Source organism: Prionailurus viverrinus, unplaced genomic scaffold (genome assembly GCF_022837055.1).
Source record: "Prionailurus viverrinus isolate Anna unplaced genomic scaffold, UM_Priviv_1.0 scaffold_55, whole genome shotgun sequence".
Classification (NCBI taxonomy): domain Eukaryota; kingdom Metazoa; phylum Chordata; class Mammalia; order Carnivora; family Felidae; genus Prionailurus; species Prionailurus viverrinus.
This window is the reverse complement of record NW_025927617.1, coordinates 770,865-791,812: the sequence shown is the minus strand read 5'-3', so window position 1 is coordinate 791,812 and position 20,948 is coordinate 770,865. Positions and strand designations below refer to the sequence as shown.

Sequence of the window (20,948 nt, the reverse complement as noted above, 5' to 3'; positions counted from 1 at the left end):
GGGCTCAGGGGAAATTTTGTTAAAGCCGTATATGTGCCCCACCCAGCCACAGTGTACTCAGACATGCACACCCAGCCACCATTGCACACCACACCCAGATGCCAAGTGCACAGTTACCACCACACATTGCAACCAGCCACTGCACTGTATGCCCCCCAAGCAACTGTCAGAAGCTGGGTGCAGCCAAACCCAGCCATTATTGCACCACAAAGCCCTCAGACACCACAGCACTTTAGGAGATCCAGCATAGGACTAGTGGCCCAGTGCATTGTTTTCTTATACTGATGCCCTGCTCCCAAGTTCCCCAATAGGCAAGGCCCCTCAGAGCTGTCCTGTCTCGGCCCCAATAACACCATAGAGAGCAACCACAGTAGGCAGAGAGTCAGTGCAGACAACTTCACTGAAAGGAAAAATGACACAGACACAACAACAGGGCATAAGCAACACACATAGGATACTCTCCTGAAGTGCCACATTGTGGTAGCACATGGGACACTGCACTGCAGGGCACTCCAGGACTTCCCCTTCATAAATTCACTACTTTCAAGAACAGAAGACATAGCTGACTTTTCTAACACAAAGAAACAGACTCACAGAGGCAGACAAAATGAGAAGATAGAGAAATTTATCCCAAATTAAAGAAAAGGACAAGGTCATGGCCAGAGATCTAAATAAAACAGATTTAAGTAACATTACTAATAGAAAATTTAAAGCAACGATCATAAGGATACTCACTGGATTTGAGAAAAAAGTGGAAGACATGAGTGAGACTGTTAAAACAAAGATAAGAAATAACAAAGCAGAGATAAAGGGCTTGATAAATGAAATCAGAAACATGGTTGATGGAATGAGTAGTAGGATGAAAGAATAAGAGGGATGAAACAGTGACCTAGAAGATAGAGTAATGGAAAGTAATCAAGCTGAACAAAAGAAAAAAGAATTACACAATATGAGAATAGACTTAGGGAACTCGGTGATTCCATCAAATGTATTAACATTTGTATAATAGGAGTCCCAGAAGAAGGGAGAGAGAAAAGAGGGCAGACAATTTATTTGAAGAAATAGCTGAAAACCCCCCTAACCTGGGGAAAGAAACAGAGAACCAGATTCAAGAGGCATAGAGAACTCCCATCAAAATCAACACAAGCATACTCACACCAAGACATATTGTAATTAAATTTGTAAAATACAGTGATAAAGAAAAAAGTCAAAAGCAGCAAGACAAAAGAAATCAGTAACTTACTGTTCCCTATGGGAATACCCATAAGGCTAGCAGGAGACTTTTCAACAGAAACTTGGCAAGCCAGAAGGGAGTAATATGATATATTCAAAGTGCTAAATGAGAAAAATCTGCAGCCAAGAATACTGTCTCCAACAAGACTATCATTCATAATAAAAGAAGAGATAAAAAGGTTTCATAGATAAACATAAACAAAAGGAGTTTGTGACCATTAAACCAGCCCTTCAAGATATATTAAGGGGGACTCTTTGCATGCAAAGGAGAGACCAAAAGTGACAGTACAAAGGTAGGAAACACCAAAGCAGTGAAAATGAATATTTCAGTAAAAAAATCAGTCAAGGGTGGGGGGGGCGCCTAGGTTGTTCAGTCAGTTAAGCTTCCGACTTCGGCTTAGGTCATGATCTCACGTTTCGTGAGTTCGAGCCCCACATCGGACTCTATGCTGACAGATCGGAGCCTGGAGTTTGCTTCAGATTCTGTGTCTCCCTATCTCTCTGCCCCTCCCCTGCTTGCACTTTTAATCTCTCTCTTAAAAATAAACAAACATTTTAAAATTTTTTTAAAAAATCAGTCGAGGAACTCACAAAATAAAAGGATATAAAATATGACAACATATGCCTAAAATGTAGGAAGGAGAGGAGAAAAGAATGAGTTCAAACTTAAATGACCATCAATTTAATATAGACTGCTATATGCAGAAAAGGTTATATATAAACCTAATGGTAACCACATATCAAAAACCACTAACAAACATGCAAAGAATAAAGAGGAAGAAATCCAAATATATCACTAAAGAAAATAAACAAACCATAAAAGAGAGAAAGAAAAGAAAGGATCACAGAAAACTTCAGAAATAACCACAAAACAGGTAACAAAATAGCAATAAATACATATCTACGCATAGTTACTTTGAATGCAAATGAACTAAATGCTCCAATAAAAAAAATAAGGTGACAGAATGGATAAAAAGAATAAACAAGACCCATGTATATACTGCCTACAAGAGAATCATTTTAGACTGAAAGACACTTGCAGATTGAAAGTGAGGGGAGAGAGAAACATCTATCATGCAAATGAATATTCAAAGAAAGCCAGAGTAGCAATATTTATATCAGACAAAATAGATTTGAAACAAAGACTGTAACAAGAGACTAAGACACTATATAATCATAAAGGGGACAATCCAAAAATAATATCTAACAATTGTAAATGTTTAGGCATCCAACATAGGAGTGCTCAAATACATAAAACAGTTAATAACAATCATAAATGAATAATCAATAATAATACAACAATACTCGGGGTCTTTAACACGCTACTTACATCAATGGAAAGATCATCTAAACAAAAAGTCAACCAAAAAAATGGCTTTAAATGACACACTAGAACAAATGGATTTAATAGCTATATCCAGGACATTCCATCTTAGAAGAATACACATTCTTTTCAAGTGGACATGGAAAATTCTCCAGAATAGACCATATATTAGCCCACAAAGCCAGCCTAAACAGATTCAAGAAGATCAAAGTCATACCATGCAACTTTTATTTTTTTTTAATGTTTATTTATTTTTGAGAGAGAGAACAGGAGGTGGAGGGGCAGAGAGAGGGGGACAGAGGATCTGAAGTGGGCTCTGTGCTGACAGCAGTGAGACCAATGCGGGTCTCAAACTTATGAACTGTGAGATCATGCCCTGGACAGAAATCAGACACTCAACTGACTGAGCCACCCAGGAGCCCCATCATGCAACTTTTCTGATCACAATGCTATGAAAAAAAATGGAAAGACCATAAATATATGGAGGTTAAATAACATGCTACTAAACTATGAATGGCTCAACCAGAAAATAAAAGAAGAAATAAAAAGGTACATGGAAACAAATGAAAATGAAACAAATTGGTCCAAAACTGATGCAGCAAAATTGGTTCTAAAACAGAAGTTTATAGCGATACAGGACTACCTCAAGAAGCAAGAAAAATCTCAAATAAAAAACCTAACCTTACAACTAAAGGATCTAGAAAAATAACAACAAACAAAACCCAAAACTAGCAAAGAGAAAGAAATAATAAGGCTTAGAGCAGAAATAAATGATATAGGACCTAAAAAAACACCCAATAGCATAGATCAATGAAACAAGGAGTTTGTTCTTTGAAAAAAATGAATAAAATTGATAAATGCCTAGTCAGATTTATCAAGAAAAAAGAGAAAGAACTCATAAATTAATTAATTCACAAATGAGAGAGGAGAAATAATAACCATCATCACAGAAATACAATTATAAAATAATATTATGAAAGATATATGCTATCAAATTAGACAACATGGAAGAAATGATAAACATATAAAATACCAAAACTGAAATAGGAACAAATAGAAAATTTGCACAGACCAATAACCTGCAAAGAAATTGAATCAGTAATCAAAACACTCCCAACAAACAAAAGTCCAGGACCAGACGGCTTCATGGGTAAATTCTACAAACATTTAAAGAAAAGGCAATACCTATTCTTCTCAAACTATTCCAAAAAAAATAGAAAATAAAGGAAAACTTCTAATTTCATTCATGAAGCCAGCATTACTCTAATAGCAAAACCAGATAAAGACATTATTACAAAAGAGAACTACAGGCCAAATCCCTGATGAACGGATGCAAAAATCCTCAATAAAACACTAGCAAACTGAATCCAACATCTGACCCAGCAACTTTTTTCTAGATATGTCTCCTGAGTCAAGGGAAAAAAAGCAAAAGTAAACTATTGGGACTTCATCAAAATAAAAAGCTTCTGCACAGTGAAGGAAACAATCAACAGAACTGAAAGGCAACCTATGGAATGGGAGAAGATATTTGCAAATGACATATCTAATAAAGGGTTAGTATCTAAAATACATAAACAACTTAACTCAACACCCATAGAACAAATGATCCAATTAAAAATGGGCCAAATACATGAACAGACACTTCTCCAAAAAAAAAAAAAATCGAGATGGCCAACAGACACATGAAAAGAGATTCATCATCACTTACCATCAGGGCAATGTAAATCAAAACTACAATGAGATATCAACTCACAGCTGTCAGAATGGCTAAAATCAACACAAGAAACAACAGGTGTTGGTGAGGAAGGTGTAGAAAAGGAACACTTGTGCACTGCTGTTGGGAATGCAAAATTGTGCAGCCAGTGGGGGAAACAGTATGGAGTTTCCCCAAAAAGTTAAAAATAGAACTACCCTATGATCCAGCAATGACACTACTGAATATTTACCCAAAGAATACAAGAACATTAATTCAAAGGGATACATGCACCCTTATGTTTGTAGTACCATTATTTACAATAGCCATAGTATGGAAGCAGCTCAAGTGTCCACTGATTGATGAATAAAGGAATAAAATGTGGTGTGTATATATATAGAATGGAATATTATTCATCTATAAAAATGAATGAAATCTTGCTATTTACAACAACACGGATGGAGCTAGAGAGTATTATGCTAAGCAAAATAAGTCAGTCAGAGAAAGACAAATACCATATGATTTCACTCATATGTAGAATTTAAGAAACTAATGAGCAAAGGGGAAAAAAGGGAAAGAAAAGGACAAACCAGGAAATGGACTCTTAATTAAAGAGAACAAACTGACCATTACTGGATGGGAAGGGAGGGTGGTTGGGTTAAATTAGTGATGAGCACTGAGGATTTCACTTCTTGTGATGAGCACTGGGTGATGTGTGGAATTATTGAACCACTATATTGTATCCTAAAGCTAATATAACACTGTATGTTAAGTAACTGGAATTAAAATAAAAACCTAGGGGCACCTGGGTGGCTCAGTTGGTTAAGCATTCGACTTCAGTTCAGGTCATGATCTTGCAGTTTGTGAGTTCAAGCCCCATGTCAGGCTCTGTGCTAATAGCTCAGATCCTGGAGCCTGCTTCAAATTCTGTGTCTCCCTCTCTCTCTCTCTGCCCCTCACCCACTTGCAATCTGTCTCTCTCTCTCAAAAATAAATAAACATTAAAAATTTTTTCAAAAACTAAAAAAAGAAGTTATTTTAAAAAAAGAGAAAATAAACACTATGATAGTCATCAAAAAAAGAAACAAAAAAAATCTCAAAGAATCCAATTTTGCACCTAAAGGAACTAGAAAAAGAAGAACAAATCCTAATGTTAAGAGAAGAAAGGAAATAATAAAGATAATAGTGGAAAGAAAGAAAATAAAGACTAAAAAACAATTTTAAAAAATTAATAAAAGAGCTGGGTCCTTGAAAAGATAAATAAAATTGACAACCCTTTAGGTAGACTCATCAAGAAAAAGAAAGAGTGCCCAAATAAAATCAGAGATAAAACAGAAGTTACAACCAATACCACAAAAATACACAGGATTATAAGGATCACCATGAGCAATTATATACCAATGAATTGGACAACTTAGAAGAAATGAAAGAATTACAGAAGCACACAATCTTGCAACACTAAATCATGAAGAAATAGAAAATCTGTGTAGACCAATTACTAGTAATGATACTGAATCAGCAATCAAAACCTTCCAATGAAAGTCCAGGACCAAATAACTCTATTGGTGAATTGTACTCAACATTCAAATGTTTCATATCTATTCTTCTCAAACTATTCTGAACAATTCAAGAAGAGAAACCCTCACAAATTCATTTTATGAAGCCAGCATTACCCTGATACCAAAAGCAAGCAAAGCTGCCACAAAAAAAAGAAAATTATAGATCAATATATCTGATGAACAAATGCAAAAATCCTTAAAACAATATTAGCAAACCAAATTCAACAATACATTAAAAGGATCATTCACTATGATCAAATGGGATTTTAAATGCAGAAAAAGAATTTGACAAAATTCAACAACCTTTTATGATGAAAGCTCTCAACAAAGTAGGTATAGAGGGAATGCACTTCAACCTAATAAAGGTCATATATGAAAAACTCTCAGCTAACATCATAGTGGTGAAAAGCTGAAAGGTTTTCCTCTAAGATCAGGAAGAAGATAAGGATGACCACTCTCACCACTTTTATTCAACACTGTATTGGAAGTTCCAGCCACAGCAATATGCAAGAAAAAAGAGATTTAAAAGGCATCTAAACTCAAAAGAAAGAAATAAAACTGTCACTATTTGCAGATGACATAGTACTATATGTGGAAAATGCTGCAGACTCTACCAAAAAGCTTTAGAACTAATAAATGAATTCAGTGAAGGTGAAGGATATAAAATTAATATTCATAAATCTGCTGCATATCTGTACACTAATAACAAACTATCAAGAAGATAAATTAATAAAACAATCCCATTTGCAATTGCATCAAAAAGAATAAAATGCCAAGGAATAAATTTAACCAAGAAAGTTTAAGACCCATACTCTGAAAACTGTAAGACATTGATGAAGGAAATTGAACAAGATGCAAATAAATGGAAATATATACCATTCTCATGGATTGTAGAATTAATATTTTTAAAATGTCCATACTACCCAAAGCAATCTACAGATTCAATGCGATCCTTATCAAAACACCAATAGCGTTCTTCATAGGACTGGGACAATTAATCCTGAAATTTGTATAGAACACCGAAAGACCCCAAAAAGCCAAAACAATCTTGAGAAAGAACAAACCTGGAGGTATCACACTCTCAGATCTCACCATACTACAAAGCTATAGTAACCAAAATGGTATGTTACTAGCACATGGTAACACATAGATCAAAGGAACAGGATAGCCCAAAAATATACCCACCCCTAAATGGTCAAATAATCTATGACGAAGGAGGTAAGAATATACAATGGGAAAAAGATGCTCTCTTCAATAAATGACGTTACAGCTAGATGCAAAAAAAAAGAAGGAAAGAAAGAAAGAAAAGAAAGAAAGAAGAAAAAAAGAGAAAGAAAGAAAGAAAGAAAGAAAGAAAGAAAGAAAGAAAGAAAGAAACTGGACCAATATCTTACACCATACGTAAAAATTAACTCATAATGGATTGATGACTTGAATGTAAGACCTGAAACCATGAAATTCCTAGAAGAAAATTAGAAAGTAAGCTCCTTGACATCAATCTTAATGATATTTTGGGGATCTGATACCACTAGCAAGTAAAACAAAAATAAACAAATGAAACTACATCAATCTGAAAAGCTTCTGCACAGGGGTACCTGGGTGGCTCAGTCAGTTAAAAGCCTCTGACTTCAGCGCAGATCTTGATTTCACAGCTCCTGAGATTGAGCCCTCATTGGGTTTTGTGCTGACGACTTAGAACCTAGAGCCTGCTTTGGATTCTGTGTCTCCTTCTCTCTCTGCCCCTCCCCTGATCTCTCTCTCTCTCTCTCTCTCTCAAAAATAAACACTAAAATTTTTTTAAATAAAAAAATAATTAAAAAATAAAAAGCTTTTGCACAGTGAAGGAAGCTATCCACAAAACGGCAATGAGAAAATATTTGCAAATCAAATATCTGATAAGGAGGCTTATAACCAAAATATGTAAAGAATGCATAGAAGTCAACAGTTATTTATTTATTTACTTATTTAAATATGAAATTTATTGTCAAATTGGTTTCCATACAACACCCAGTGCTCATCCCAACAGGTGCCCTCCTCAATGACCATTACCCACTTTCCCCTCCTTCTCACTCCCCATCAACCCTCAGTTTATTCTCAGTTTTTAAGAGTCTCTTATGGTTTGCTTCCCTCCCTCTCTAACTTGTTTTTTTCCCTTTTCCCTCCTCATGGTCTTCTGTTAAGTTTCTCAGGATACACATAAGAGTGAAAACATATGGTATCTGTATTTGTATGACTTATTTCACTTAGCATAACACTCTCCAGTTCCATCCACGTTGCTACAAAAGGCCATATTTCATTCTTTCTCATTGCCAAGTAGTATTCCACTGTGTATATAAACCACAATTTCTTTATCCATTCATCAGTTGATGGACATTTGGGCTCTTTCCATACTTGGGCTATTGTTGAAAGTGCTGCTATAAATATTGGGGTACACATGTCCCTATGTATCAGCACCCCTGTATTGCTTGGGTAAATTCCTAGCAGAGCTATTGCTAGGTCATAGGGTAGATCTATTTTTAATTTTTTGAGGAACCTCCACACTGTTATCCAGAGTAGCTGCACCAGTTTGCCTTCCCACCAACAGTACAAGAGGGTTCCCGTTTCTCCACATCCTCTCCAGCATCTATAGTCTCCTGATTTGTTCATTTTGGCCACTCTGACTGGTGTGAGGTGATATCTCAGTTTGGTTTTGATTTGTATTTCCCTGATAAGCAGTGACGTTGAGCATCTTTTCATGAGCCTGTTGGCCATCTGGATGTCTTCTTTAGAGAAGTGTCTATTCATGTTTTCTGCCCACTTCTTTACTGGATTATTTGTTTTTCATGTGTGGAATTTGGTGAGTTCTTTATAGATTTTAGGTACTAGCCCTTTGTCCGATATGTCAATTGCAAATATCTTTCTTTTCCCATTCTGTCAGTTGCATTTTACTTTTGTTGATTGTTTCCTTTGCAGTGCAGAAGCTTTTTATCTTCATGAGGTCCCAATAGTTCATTATTGCTTTCAATTCCCTTGCCTTTGGAGATGTGTCAAGTAAGAAATTGCTGCGGCTGAGGTCAGAGAGGTTTTGTTCCTGCTTTCTCCTCTAGGGTTTTGATGGTTTCCTGTGTCACATTCAGGTCCTGCATCCATTTTGAATTTATTTTTGTGAATGGTGTCAGAAAGTGGTCTAGTTTCATCCCCCTGCATGTTGCTGTCCAGTTCTCCCAGCACCATTTGTTAAAGACACTGTCTTTTTTTTTTTTTTTTTTTTGCATTGGATATTCTTTCCTGTTTTGTCAAAGATTAGTTGGCCATACTTTTGTAGGTCTAGTTCTGGGGTTTCTATTCTATTCCATTGGTCTGTGTGTCTGTTTTTCTGCCAATACCATGCTGTCTTGATGATTACAGCTTTGTAATAGAGACTAAAGTCTGGGATTGTGATACCTCCCGCTGTGGTCTTCCTCTTCAATATTACTTTGGCTACTCGGGATCTTTTGTGTTTCCTTACAAATTTTAGGATTGCTTGTTCTAGCTTCGAGAAGAATGCTGGTGCAATTTTGATTGGGAATGCATTGAATGTGTATATTGCTTTGGGTATTATTGACATTTTAACAATATTTTTTCTTCCACTCCCTGAGCACGGGATGTTTTTCCATTTCTTTGTATCTTCTTCAATTTCCTTCATAAGCTTTCTATAGGTTTCAGCATACACATCTTTTACATCCTTGGTTAGGTTTAGTCCTAGGTATTTTATAATTCTTGGTGCAATTGTGAATGGGATCAGTTTCTTTATTTGTCTTTCTGTTGCTTCATTATTGGTGTATAAAAATGCAACTGATTTCTGTACATTGATTTTGTATCCTGTGACTTTGCTGAATTCATGTATCAGTTCTAGCAGACTTTTGGTGGAGTCTATAGGGTTTTCCATGTATAGTATCATGTCATCTGCAAAAATTGAAAGCTTGACTTCATCCTTGCCAATTTTGATGTCTTTGATTTTCTTTTGTTGTCTGATTGCTGATACTAGCACTTCCAACACTATGCTAAAAAACAGCGGTGAGAGTGGACATCCCTGTCGTGCTCCTGATCTCAGGGGGAAAGCTCTCAGTTTTCCCCCATTGAGGATACTAGCTGTGGGCTTCTCATAAATGGCTTTGATGATGTTTAAGTATGTTCCTTCTATTCTGACTTTCTCAAGCGTCTTTATTAAGAAAGGATGCTGAATTTTGTCAAATGCTTTTTCTGCATCCATTGACAGGATCATATGGTTCTTTTTTTTAAATGTTTTTTTTCAACGTTTATTTATTTTGGGGACAGAGAGAGACAGAGCATGAACAGGGGAGGGGCAGAGAGAGAGGGAGACACAGAATCGGAAACAGGCTCCAGGCTCTGAGCCATCAGCCCAGAGCCCGACGCGGGGCTCGAACTCACGGACCGCGAGATCGTGACCTGGCTGAAGTCGGCCGCTTAACCGACTGCGCCACCCAGGCGCCCCAGGATCATATGGTTCTTATCTTTTCTTTTATTAATGTGACATATCACACTGTTTGATTTGCAAATATTGAACCAGCCCTGCAGTCCAGGAATGAATCCCACTTGATCAAGGTGTATAATTCTTTTTATATGCTGTTGAATTCCATTTGCTAGTGCCTTGGTGAGAATTTTTGCATCCATATTCGTCAGGGATGTTGGCCTGTAGTTCTCTATTTTTGCTGGGTCTCTGTCTGGTTTGGGAATCCAAGTAATGCTGGCTTCATAGAATGAGTCTGGAAGTTTTCCTTCCCTTTCTCTTTTTTGGAACAACTTGAGAAGGGTAGGTATTATGTTTGCTTTAAATTCCTGGTAGAATTCCCCTGGGAAGCCATGTGGTCCAGGACTTATTTGTTGGGAGATTCTTTGATAACTGATTCAATTTCTTCACTAGTTATGGATCTATTCAAATTTTCTATTTCTTCCCGTTTGTGTTTTGGAAGTTTGTGGGTGTTTAGGAATTTGTCCATTTCCTCCAGGTTGTCCAGCTTGTTGGCATATAATTTTTCATAGTATTCCCTGATTGTATTTCTGAGGGATTGGTTGTAATAATTCCAATTTCATTCGTAATTTTATCTATTTGGGTCATCTCCCTTTTCTTTTTGAGAAGCCTGGCTAGAGGTTTATCAATTTTGTTTATTTTTTCAAAAAACCAACTCTTGGTTTCATTGATCTGCTCTACTGTTATTTTAGATTCTATATTGTCTATTTCTTCTCTAATCTTTATTATTTATCTTCTGCTGCTGGGTTTGGGGTGCCTTTGCTGTTCTGCTTCTAGATCCTTTAGGTATGCTGTTAGATTTTGTATTTGGGATTTTTCTTGTTTCTTGAGGTAGGCCTGGATTGCAATGTCCTGTACTCTCAGGCCTGCCTTCGCTGCATCCCAAAGGGTTTGGATTGTTGTATTTTATTTTTATTTGATTCCATGTATTTTTAAATTTCTTCTCTAATTGCCTGGTTGACCCATTTGTTCTTTAGTAGGATGTTCTTTAACCTCCATGCTTTTGGAGGTTTTCCAGACTTTTCCTGTGGTTGATTTCAAGCTTCATAGCATTGTGGTGTGAAAGTGCGCATGGTATGATCTCAATTCTTTTATACTTATTGAGAGCTGTTTTGTGACCCAGTATGTGATCTGGGAGAATGTTCCATTTGCACTCGATAAGAAAGTATATTCTACTGCTTTGTGATGTAGAGTTCTAAATGTATCTGTCAAGTCCATCTGGTCCAATGTATTGTTCAGGGCTCTTGTTTCTTACTGATTCTCTGTCTAGATCTGTCCATTGTTGTAAGTGGGGTATTAAAGTCCCCTGCAATTGCCACATTCTTATAAAGTTGCTTATGTTTGTGATTTATTGTTTTATATATTTGGGGGCTCCTGTATTCAGCACATACACATTTGTAATTGTTAGCTCTTCCTGATGGATAGAACCTGTAATTATTATATAATTCCCTTCTTCATCTCTTGTTCAAGCCTTTATTTTTTTGTTTCTTCCAATAATAAATTTATTTTTTTTACAGATAAAGGGTAATTTTATTATTTTTTATGTAAAATTTATTGTCAAATTGGTTTCCATTCAACACCCAGTGCTCATCCCAAAAATTGCCTTCCTCAATACTGAACTCACCCTCCCCTCCCCCCCACCTTTAATTTAAAGTCTAGTTTGTCTGATATAAGTATGGCTACTCAGGCTTTCTTTTGACTTCCAGTAGCATGATAGATAGTTCCCTATCCCCTCACTTTCAATATGAAGTTGTTCTCAGGTCTAAAATGAGTCTCTTGTAGACACCAAATTGATGGGTCTTGCTTGTTTATCCATTCTGATACCCTATGTCTTTTGATTGGAGCATTTAGTCCATTTACCTTCAGTGTTAGTATTGAAAGATATGGCTTTAGAGTCATTGTGTTATATGTAGGTTTCATGCTTGTAGTGATGTCTCTGGTACCCTTTGGTCCTTGCAACATTTCACTCACAGAGTCCCCCTTAGGATCTCTTGTAGGGCTGGCTTAGTGGTGATGAATTCCTTCAGTTTTTGTTTGTTTGGGAAAACCTTTATCTCTCCTTCTATTCTGAATGACAGACTTGCTGGATAAAGGATTCTCAGCTGCATATATTTTTCTGTTCATCACATTGAAGATTTCCTGCCATTCCTTTCTGGACTGCCAAGTTTCAGTAGATAGGTCTGCTACTACTCTTATGTGTCTACCTTTATATGTTAAGGCCTGTTTATCCCTAGCCTCTTTCAGAATTCTCTCTTTATCCTTGTATTTTGCCAGTTTCTTTATGATATGTCATGCAGAAGATTGATTCAAGTTACATCTGCAGGGAGTTCTCTGTGCCTCTTAGATTTCAATGCCTGTTTCCTTCCCCAGCTCGGGGAAGTTCTCAGCTATGATTTGTTCAAGTACACCTTCCGCCCCTTTCTCTTTCTTCTTCTTCTTCTGGAATTTCTACGATATGGATATTGTTCCATTTGATTGCATCACTTAGTTCTCTAATTCTCTCCTCATACTATTGGATTTTTTTTATCTCTCTTTATCTCAGCTTCCTCTTTTTCCATAATTTTATCTTCCAGTTCACCTATTCTCTCCTCTGCCTCTTCAATCCATGCTATGGCCGCCTCCATTTTATTTTACACCTCATTTATAGCATTTTTTAGTTCCTCATGACTATTTTTTAGTCCCTTGATCTCTAGCAATAGATTCTTTGCTGTACTTTATGCTTTTTTCAAGCCCAGTAATTAATTTTATGACTATTATTCTAAATTCGTGTTCTGTTATATTGCTTAAATTGGTTTTGATCAATTCGTTAGCTGTCACTACTTTCTGGAATTTCTGTTGCGGAGAATTCTTCCATTTTGTCACTTTTGGTAGTCCTTGCAGTAGCTCCAAACTGCAGGTCACTTCCCCTGTGGCCATCTGGAGAAACTTGTTGGTGGGCGGGGCCACAGTCAGACCAGATGTCTGCCACCAGCCCACCTATGGGGCCAGTCAGACTGGTGTGTATCTTGTCTTCCCTTCTCCCAGAGGCAGGACTCACTGTGGAGTGGTATGGCTCCTATCTGGGCTGCTTGCACACTGCCAGGCTTGTGGTGCTGCTTTGATGTGATCTGGCCAAGGGCGTATTAGATGGGGTGGATCTGCAAGGTGCACAGGGGCAAGAGGGGCAGGCTTAGGTAGCTTTGCCATCAGTGGTCCCCTGCAGCACTGGGAGGGAGGCAGGTCTATAGGAGGGATGGATCCACAGAAGCACAGTGTTGGGAGTTTGAGCGGTGCAAGCAAGTTCGGTGACCGGAACTGGTTCCCTTTGGAATTTTGGCTGGGGGATGGGAGAGAGAGATGGCCCTTGCCAAGGCTTTTGTTCCCCCACTGAACTCTGTCCTTCTGGGACTCAACAGCTTTCCCCCTGGTGTCCTCTCGCCATCCCCACTCTCCGAGAGCAGAGCTGTTGACTTTTAACATTCCAGATGTTAAGTCCCACTGGCTGTCAGAACTCAGAATCTGGTGTCTCCACTTTTGCAAGCCAGACTTTTGGGGCTCGTCTTTGCCTGGTGGGCTGCCCCTCCACTGCCCCGGCTCACTCCCACCAGTCCACGTAGCACAAACTGCCTCTCCGCCCTTCCTACCCTTCCTACCCTCTTCTGTGGGCCTCTTGTCTATGCTTGGCTCTGGAGAGTCTGTTCTGCTAACCTTCTGGCAGTTTTCTGGGTTGTATAGGCAGATGTGGGTGGGATCCAAGCAATCAGCAGGACGAGGTGAGCCCAGTGTCTTCCTATGCTGCCATCTTCTCCACAAGTCAACAGTTTAAAACAATCCAATTTAAAAATCAGCCAAAGATCTGAATAAATATTCTCCAAAGAAGAAATACAGATGGCCAATAGGTACATGAAAAGATGCTCAACATCACTCATCATCAGGGAATTGCAAATGAAAACAACAATGAGATATCACTTCACATCTGTCAGTATAGATATTTTCAAAAAATAAAAAGAAATAACAAATGTTGGCAAAGATATGTAGAAAAGGGAACTCTCATACACCATTGGTGGGAATGTAAATTGGTGCAGTCACTATGGAAAACAGTGTGGAGGTTTGGTCCAGCTTTTCCACTTCTGGGTATTTACCCAAAGAAAATGAAAACACTAACTGAAAAAGATATATGCACTCCCTAAGTTCATTACACCAGTATTTACAACAGACAAGATATGGAGGCAACCCAACTGTGCATCAATACATGAATGGATAAAGATACACACAATGGATACACACAGTGGAATTATTACTTAGCCATTAAAATGAATGAAATGTTGCCATTTGCAACATGAATGGATCTGAAGTATATTACGGTAAGTAATACAATTCAGACAGAAAAAGACAAATACCATGTGATTTCACTTATATGTGAAAACAAACAAAAAAAAAACCAAGGCAAAACCAGATTCATAGATACAGAGAACAGATGGACAGTCAGCAGAGAGGGAGATTTGGAAGTTGGGTAAAATGGCTGAAGGGAATCAAGAGATACAAACTTCCAGTAATAAAATAAATGAGGGATGAAAATGTAATGTACAACATGGTCAATATAGACAATAATATTGTATTAATTTTGTATGTTGACAGATGATAACTAGACTCATGGTGATGCTTTCATAGTGCATATAAATGTCAAATCACTGTTTTGTACACCTAAAACTAATATAGCATTATATGTCAGTTATCCTTCAATAAAATAAAAAGCACCCTAAACAACTGTATAATAAAGGAGCTATGATTTAGTAGAGACATGTATGAATCTAGGGGTTTTACATAATTATAAGTTCAATAAGTCTCAAAGGTATAATGTGCTGCCTTATTGGAAATTTTGAGCTGAATTGTCCAAAATGTACTGATCAGAACAAAGGAAGAGACAGTTATGCTTTCCTTTGCCCTAGGCAGACTATACCTGGAGGGCTGTTGTGGTTGAGGAGCCCACAATTTTTAATGTTTTTTAATTATGTATTTATTTTTGAGAGAGCAAGAGAGAGCATGAGTCGGGGGGAAGGGGCAGAGAGAGAGAGGAGACAGAATCCAAAGCAGGCTCCAGGCTCTGAGCTGTCAGCACAGAGCCCAATGTGGGGCTCAAGCCCACAAACCATGAGACTGTGACCTGAGCCAAAGTCAGACACTTAACAGGCTGAGCCACCCAGGTGCCCCACCCTACACTTTTCTTATGTGGAATTTTTAAATTTATTTTCAATTCCAGTATAGTTAACATACAGCATTATATTAGTTTCAGGTGTACAATATAGTGATTCAACAATTCCATACATCACCCAGTGCTCATCACAACAAGTGCACTCCTTAATCTCCATCACCTATTTAATCCATCACCCTCTCCCCTCCCCTCTGGTAACCATTAATTTGTTCTCTACAATTAAGAGTCTATTTCTTGGTGCAAGGTGGGGGGCATAATTTCTCAAAAGGAAGGGCATAAAGAAAGCAATTTGTTGGAAGGAGGTGACTGGAGGACTTGTCGCAATGCTTACTTGCATAGCAAGCACATGAGTTTTGCTTAGATTATTGGTTTATTAGTCACGGCTTTGGGGCATGCTAAAGTTTCACCCAAGCTAGCCTTTGTTGCTATCACTGGTGGTAGATAAAAGGTGGACATTCCTGGTATACCATAGCTTTCTGTTCCAGGACAAAGACCATCCAATTATCCCTAAGAGATTGATTGGGGCAGGGGATGAGGAGAAGGGGGAAGGAGGGAGAATTGTTAGGAGAAGGGTTAAGCAGAGGAGAAATCCCCAGAGCAAAACTTCCAAATAGAAGAGTTCCTCACAACAGGATGAAGCAAGGCCTTTCCAGACAGAGAAACCACAGGCTGCTGGTACTGAGTCAGTGCCAGCAGGTGACCTAGTTAGAGGGGTGTGTGGCTTGAGGGAGTCAATGTGCTAAAAAGCCCCACAGATGTTGCAAGCAGGCAACAGAGAATGAAGAGGGGATCTTAAAAAGTAGAGTTAACTATATCTTCAGGCACCCATATCCAGTGGGAAAAGCAGTTTTCTGTTGCTCCTAGCTGCCTTCAAGAAGCTGAAATATCCAGAGTGCAGTGGAGCCAGGCTGCACTAAGATATTACCCAGTTGAGGCCCACTGAAGATAGCACAGTGGGGGATGAACAAATGCAAGTTGCTTTTGAGGTCACATTTTGAAACTGGGGTAATAACACATATTTTCCAAGTGTTAACTCAAGATCTAAGATGAATAGGGCACCATGAGGTTAGGGAATAAGAATCATCCATTAGGTGACCCCTCCCTGACCCTACAGCTTTGCTCTTGAATTATTTCCATTCAATCAGAACTGAAAGGCTCTGAGTTCAACCTCTTCATTGTGCTGGCAGGGAAACTGAGGCTTAGAGGGGTGAAGGCCTACTTCACAGTCACACAGTGAGTGAACACAACAGTCATTAGGCTAAAACCAAGGTCTAATGACAGTACTCCTTCTACCATACTCCCCTACCCAGCTTGGCTCTGAGCTCTTCTCAATGCACCAAAATGCAGACTACAGACCAGCCCTGCCTTGCCTCTCTCCAGCCATCTTTCCATTCTACTTCCTACCTTGGCCCTGAAAAACAGCAAGGCAAAGCTGTGGGCAGTCCTCCAGATTTATGCAGGGTGAAACACAGTGCTATGAGAATGATAAGCACAGCTTAAGATGTGGACATGAAGGAACAACTCCCAGAGGTTTTCTCAATGCTGGGTAAGTGACGTTTTAAGCATTTTTCAAAGTATGTTATTATCCTTGCACTTAAGGTTACTGTTGGCAATAGTGTGATGGGAATAAAGCCAAAATTCCCCAAGATAAACAAATAGACACTCAGCCCCAGACTGAGCTTCAGGTAACCTGCTGCCACTAGACATTCTGGCTCCCTCAGCACAAGAATTGGGTTCCTGGGTCCTACACAGCTCTGGACAGATCTCTGGCGGCACAAAATATTGAAATTTTGAAGACAACCCTGCTTTTTAAAGGAAGGGAGTACTATACTCCAGCCCCAGCCCTCTATCTCCAGAAAAAATGGAAGTACAGGAGATAAGAATGTGCGTCCGCCCACCAAGTTGGCAGCCTGGATTCAAGGATTAAGCTCAAGGACATAAAGCCCTCAGAGATGGATCTGACATGACTCCACCATTAAGGTACTCACAGCCCTGGAGGCATGGAAAGATAAGTAATGGCAGAATGAGGGAAAGTAACGTGTTCTATGCAAAGACAGGATGGTGATAAAGGCAGAAAGGCTCTGTCCTTATTTTCTTATCTGTCCACATTGCTGCCACTGCCCCTCTGAGCCTCAGTTCCTCATCTAAAAAAAAATCAAAGAATTCAACCAAGCAGGTCTCAAAACAGGCCTATTAATCAGAATTACCTGATGAGATTACTTAAAATACAGATTTTGAAGCTCCACCTCAGAAACTGATCTAGATGGTTTATCATGGGCCACAAAGAAGCTGTATTTTTTTAGCTTTTATTTAAACTCCAATTACTTAACATACAGTGTAATGTTAGCTTCAGGTGCACAATACAGTGATTCAACACTTCCATACAACACCCAATGCTCATCACAACAAGTGCACTGTTTAATCCATATCACCTGCTTAACCCATCCTCCCACCCACCTCCCCTCTGGTAACCATCAGTTCTCTGTAGCTAAGAGTCTGTTTCTTGGTTTTCCTCTCTCTCTCTCTCTCTCTCTCTCTCTCTCTTTTCCCTTTGCTCATTTGTCTTGTTTCTTAAATTCTATGTATGAATGAAATCATATTGTATTTGTCTTTCTATGACTGATTTATTTTTCTTAGCATAATACTCTCTAGCTCTATCTATGTTGTTGCAAATGGCAAGATTTTGTCCTTTTTATGGCTGAGTAATATTCCTGTGTGTGTGTGTGTGTGTGTGTGTGTCACATAAAGAAGCTATATTTTTAACGCACTCCCTAGATGATTTTGGTGGTCAGCCTTGGTGAGGAACCACTGGACTAGATGACCACTGAGGACTTTCTAGCTCCAAACTTCTATGAATCTAAGTCAAGTTTGGATGAAGTGTTTTATCACAATTATCAATGTCACCATCCAGAAAGCCATTATCATGCAACTACCTTCACATGACTCAGATTTAGGCACTTCACACAGGGAGTTTGTGTACCTCTCTGAAAACTCACAAAGATTGAAATTGACCATATGTTCATACTCAGAGGACATACCTATTGTCATTTGAACATTGGATCTTTTATTTGAATAAGTAAGTCAGTAAGTTAAAAACCTTATTTAGGAAGAGAAGGGCAAAAGCCTATTGAGGGGTGGCAAAGGGAGTGTTATTCAATTACATGTTGGGGCAGGACCAGGTGGGGACGAATGCATTCTCTGTTGCAGTTAGGTAACTCTGTCATTCTGTCATCCTCATCTTCACCCAGGCCCTAAGCCAAAATCTGAACTTCCGACAGTAAGAAAACGACAGAGATCTTCATCATTCTGGCATTACTGGAAGCAAGAGTCTGAATCCGAGGGCTTAGGGAGAACTGTATCTGTAACAGTGTCTTAAAATTCTCAAAGTTGACAAGTTCTTTATTCTAGATTGATTTGCTTCTGCTGCAAGTTTACTTCACCAATACTCTGGTCTTTGTATTAGAGGTAAGCAAGCTTAAGTTATCAATCCCTGGATAATTATGTGCCAGAATCCACTCAAACCTGGGATGCAATCTTGCTCCATCCAAAGGTTATCACTGAGCTGGTGACAGAGAAGGATCCTGTTTTCCCTGCCAGATTTTCTCATAAAGGGGGAAGTAATCAGAGAATTGACTTAGGTTGAGTCTGGAAACTGGGGTTAGGGATGCCAGGCTGCCCAGGGAAGAAAAAGGCAGATGTCCAGGATATTTACCCTGTCCAGCTGCACCTGGAATGCAGACAAGGCATGATTTGAGAATTCCAGATTCAGCCATAGGATGGGTGAGAGTGTGGCTCTACTCTGGAATTCGGAAACCTGATTGGTTCCAGGGTAAAGAGGGAGGGAATTTTCATCCACACAATGAAAAATCAGAGTCCAGGTTTGACTGGGTGACTCAGTTGGTTAAGTGTCTGACTCTTGATTTCTGCTCAGGTCATGATCTCATGGTTGTGAGATCAAGCCCTGTGTCAGGCTCAGCATAGAGTGTGGAGCCTGTTTGGGATTCTCTCTCTTTCCCACTCTGCCCCTCCCCCGCTCATGTTCTCTCTCTCTCTCTCTCTCTCTCTCTCTCTCTCTTTCTCTCTCAATAAATAAATAAACTTAAAAAATCAGAGTCCATACACAGGGCAAAGAAATGGGAGAGTCATTTGTCAGGAGCAAAGTGAAGCTTGAAGATTCTTATGGATTTCTTAGGTCAGCAGTCAAAGGAAAAGCCTAAAACTCTAACCTTGTTGGTTAAAAAGAATGATCTGGAAAACAAATCCGAACACATCACAACTTTAAAGCAGCCTTGCATGGGGCACCTGGGTGGCTCAGTCGGCTGGGCATCCAACTTCGAAGCAGGTCGTGATTTTGTGGTTCATGAGTTTAAGCCCCACGTCAAGATCTGTGCTGATAGCTCAGAGTCTGGAGCCTGCTTCAGATTCTGTGTCTCCCTCTCTCTCTGCACCTCCCCCATTCATACTCTGTCTCTTTCTCAAATAAATAAACATTAAAAATAACAATTAAAAAATAAAACAGCCTTGCAAATAAGGCCTCAGAAATCAGCAGTGGATTCTGGCTTTGGCTAGGATGCCTAGAGTGAGAGGCATGAAACACTTGGGCTTTTTTGCCCACAATGCATTAACTTTTCCCCAAACATGCCCCTGTTCTCTTACCTTTGGCCTTCATTTCTTTTGGTACACATTTATTAAACACTTGTTATATATAGTGCATTGTGTTAGGACTTGGAACACTATGCCTCTCCTTATAAAACACTGTACTTAATTGTATATCTGTTCGTACTGACATAAGACATAAGACTTAGTTCTCTATCTCCCCTTGACGCTTCAATCATAGACACTAGCAAAATTTGATATATGTAGTGAAATAAAAGGAGTCTTCTTTCAGGAATTCAAGCCAAATAGAGAAGGAGATGGAAAGCTTGTACACAGTCAGTATCTTTTTGGTTCACTACCTAATTTTTATTAGGAGTGCTGCCTGGTTTTATTTAATTCCTGGAGACCTGTGGTTATCTTAATAGCTAATGCAGACTTCTCACCTTTCATATGCTTCAAGATTAGCTTCCTACCCACATCAACACAGACACACACATACATGCACACACACGCACACACAACTTAGAACCTGCCACTTGTTATCTACGTGCCCTTCACTTCTCTGAGCTTCAGTTTTCTCATCTGCAAGAATGGGCTGATAATAATATCCTAAGTCAAGCCTCATCTTTCCATATAGATCTTTCCTACTCATTGTATTGACAAGATTGCCACTGCTTCTGTGGGTGAAATGACGAAGCTTTTATGTACACAAAAGCCCAGCTAAGTTTGTCCCTGGGAGAAGAAAGAGGACCCTGTGGGAACCTTGTGATTTTCCACCATAGACATAGAGATTCCAGAAACAGATGACTACCTAGGCTTCGGGACAAACACTGGAGGTGAAC

The 20,948-nt window shown here is 38.9% G+C and overlaps 1 protein-coding gene across 3 annotated transcripts in view; it reads right to left on the bottom strand.

Moving 5' to 3' along the window:
* SLC16A2 (solute carrier family 16 member 2) overlaps positions 1-20,948 on the bottom strand; it is a 154,168-nt gene that overhangs the window by 94,810 nt on the left and 38,410 nt on the right. The gene's annotated exons all lie outside the window — the stretch shown is intronic.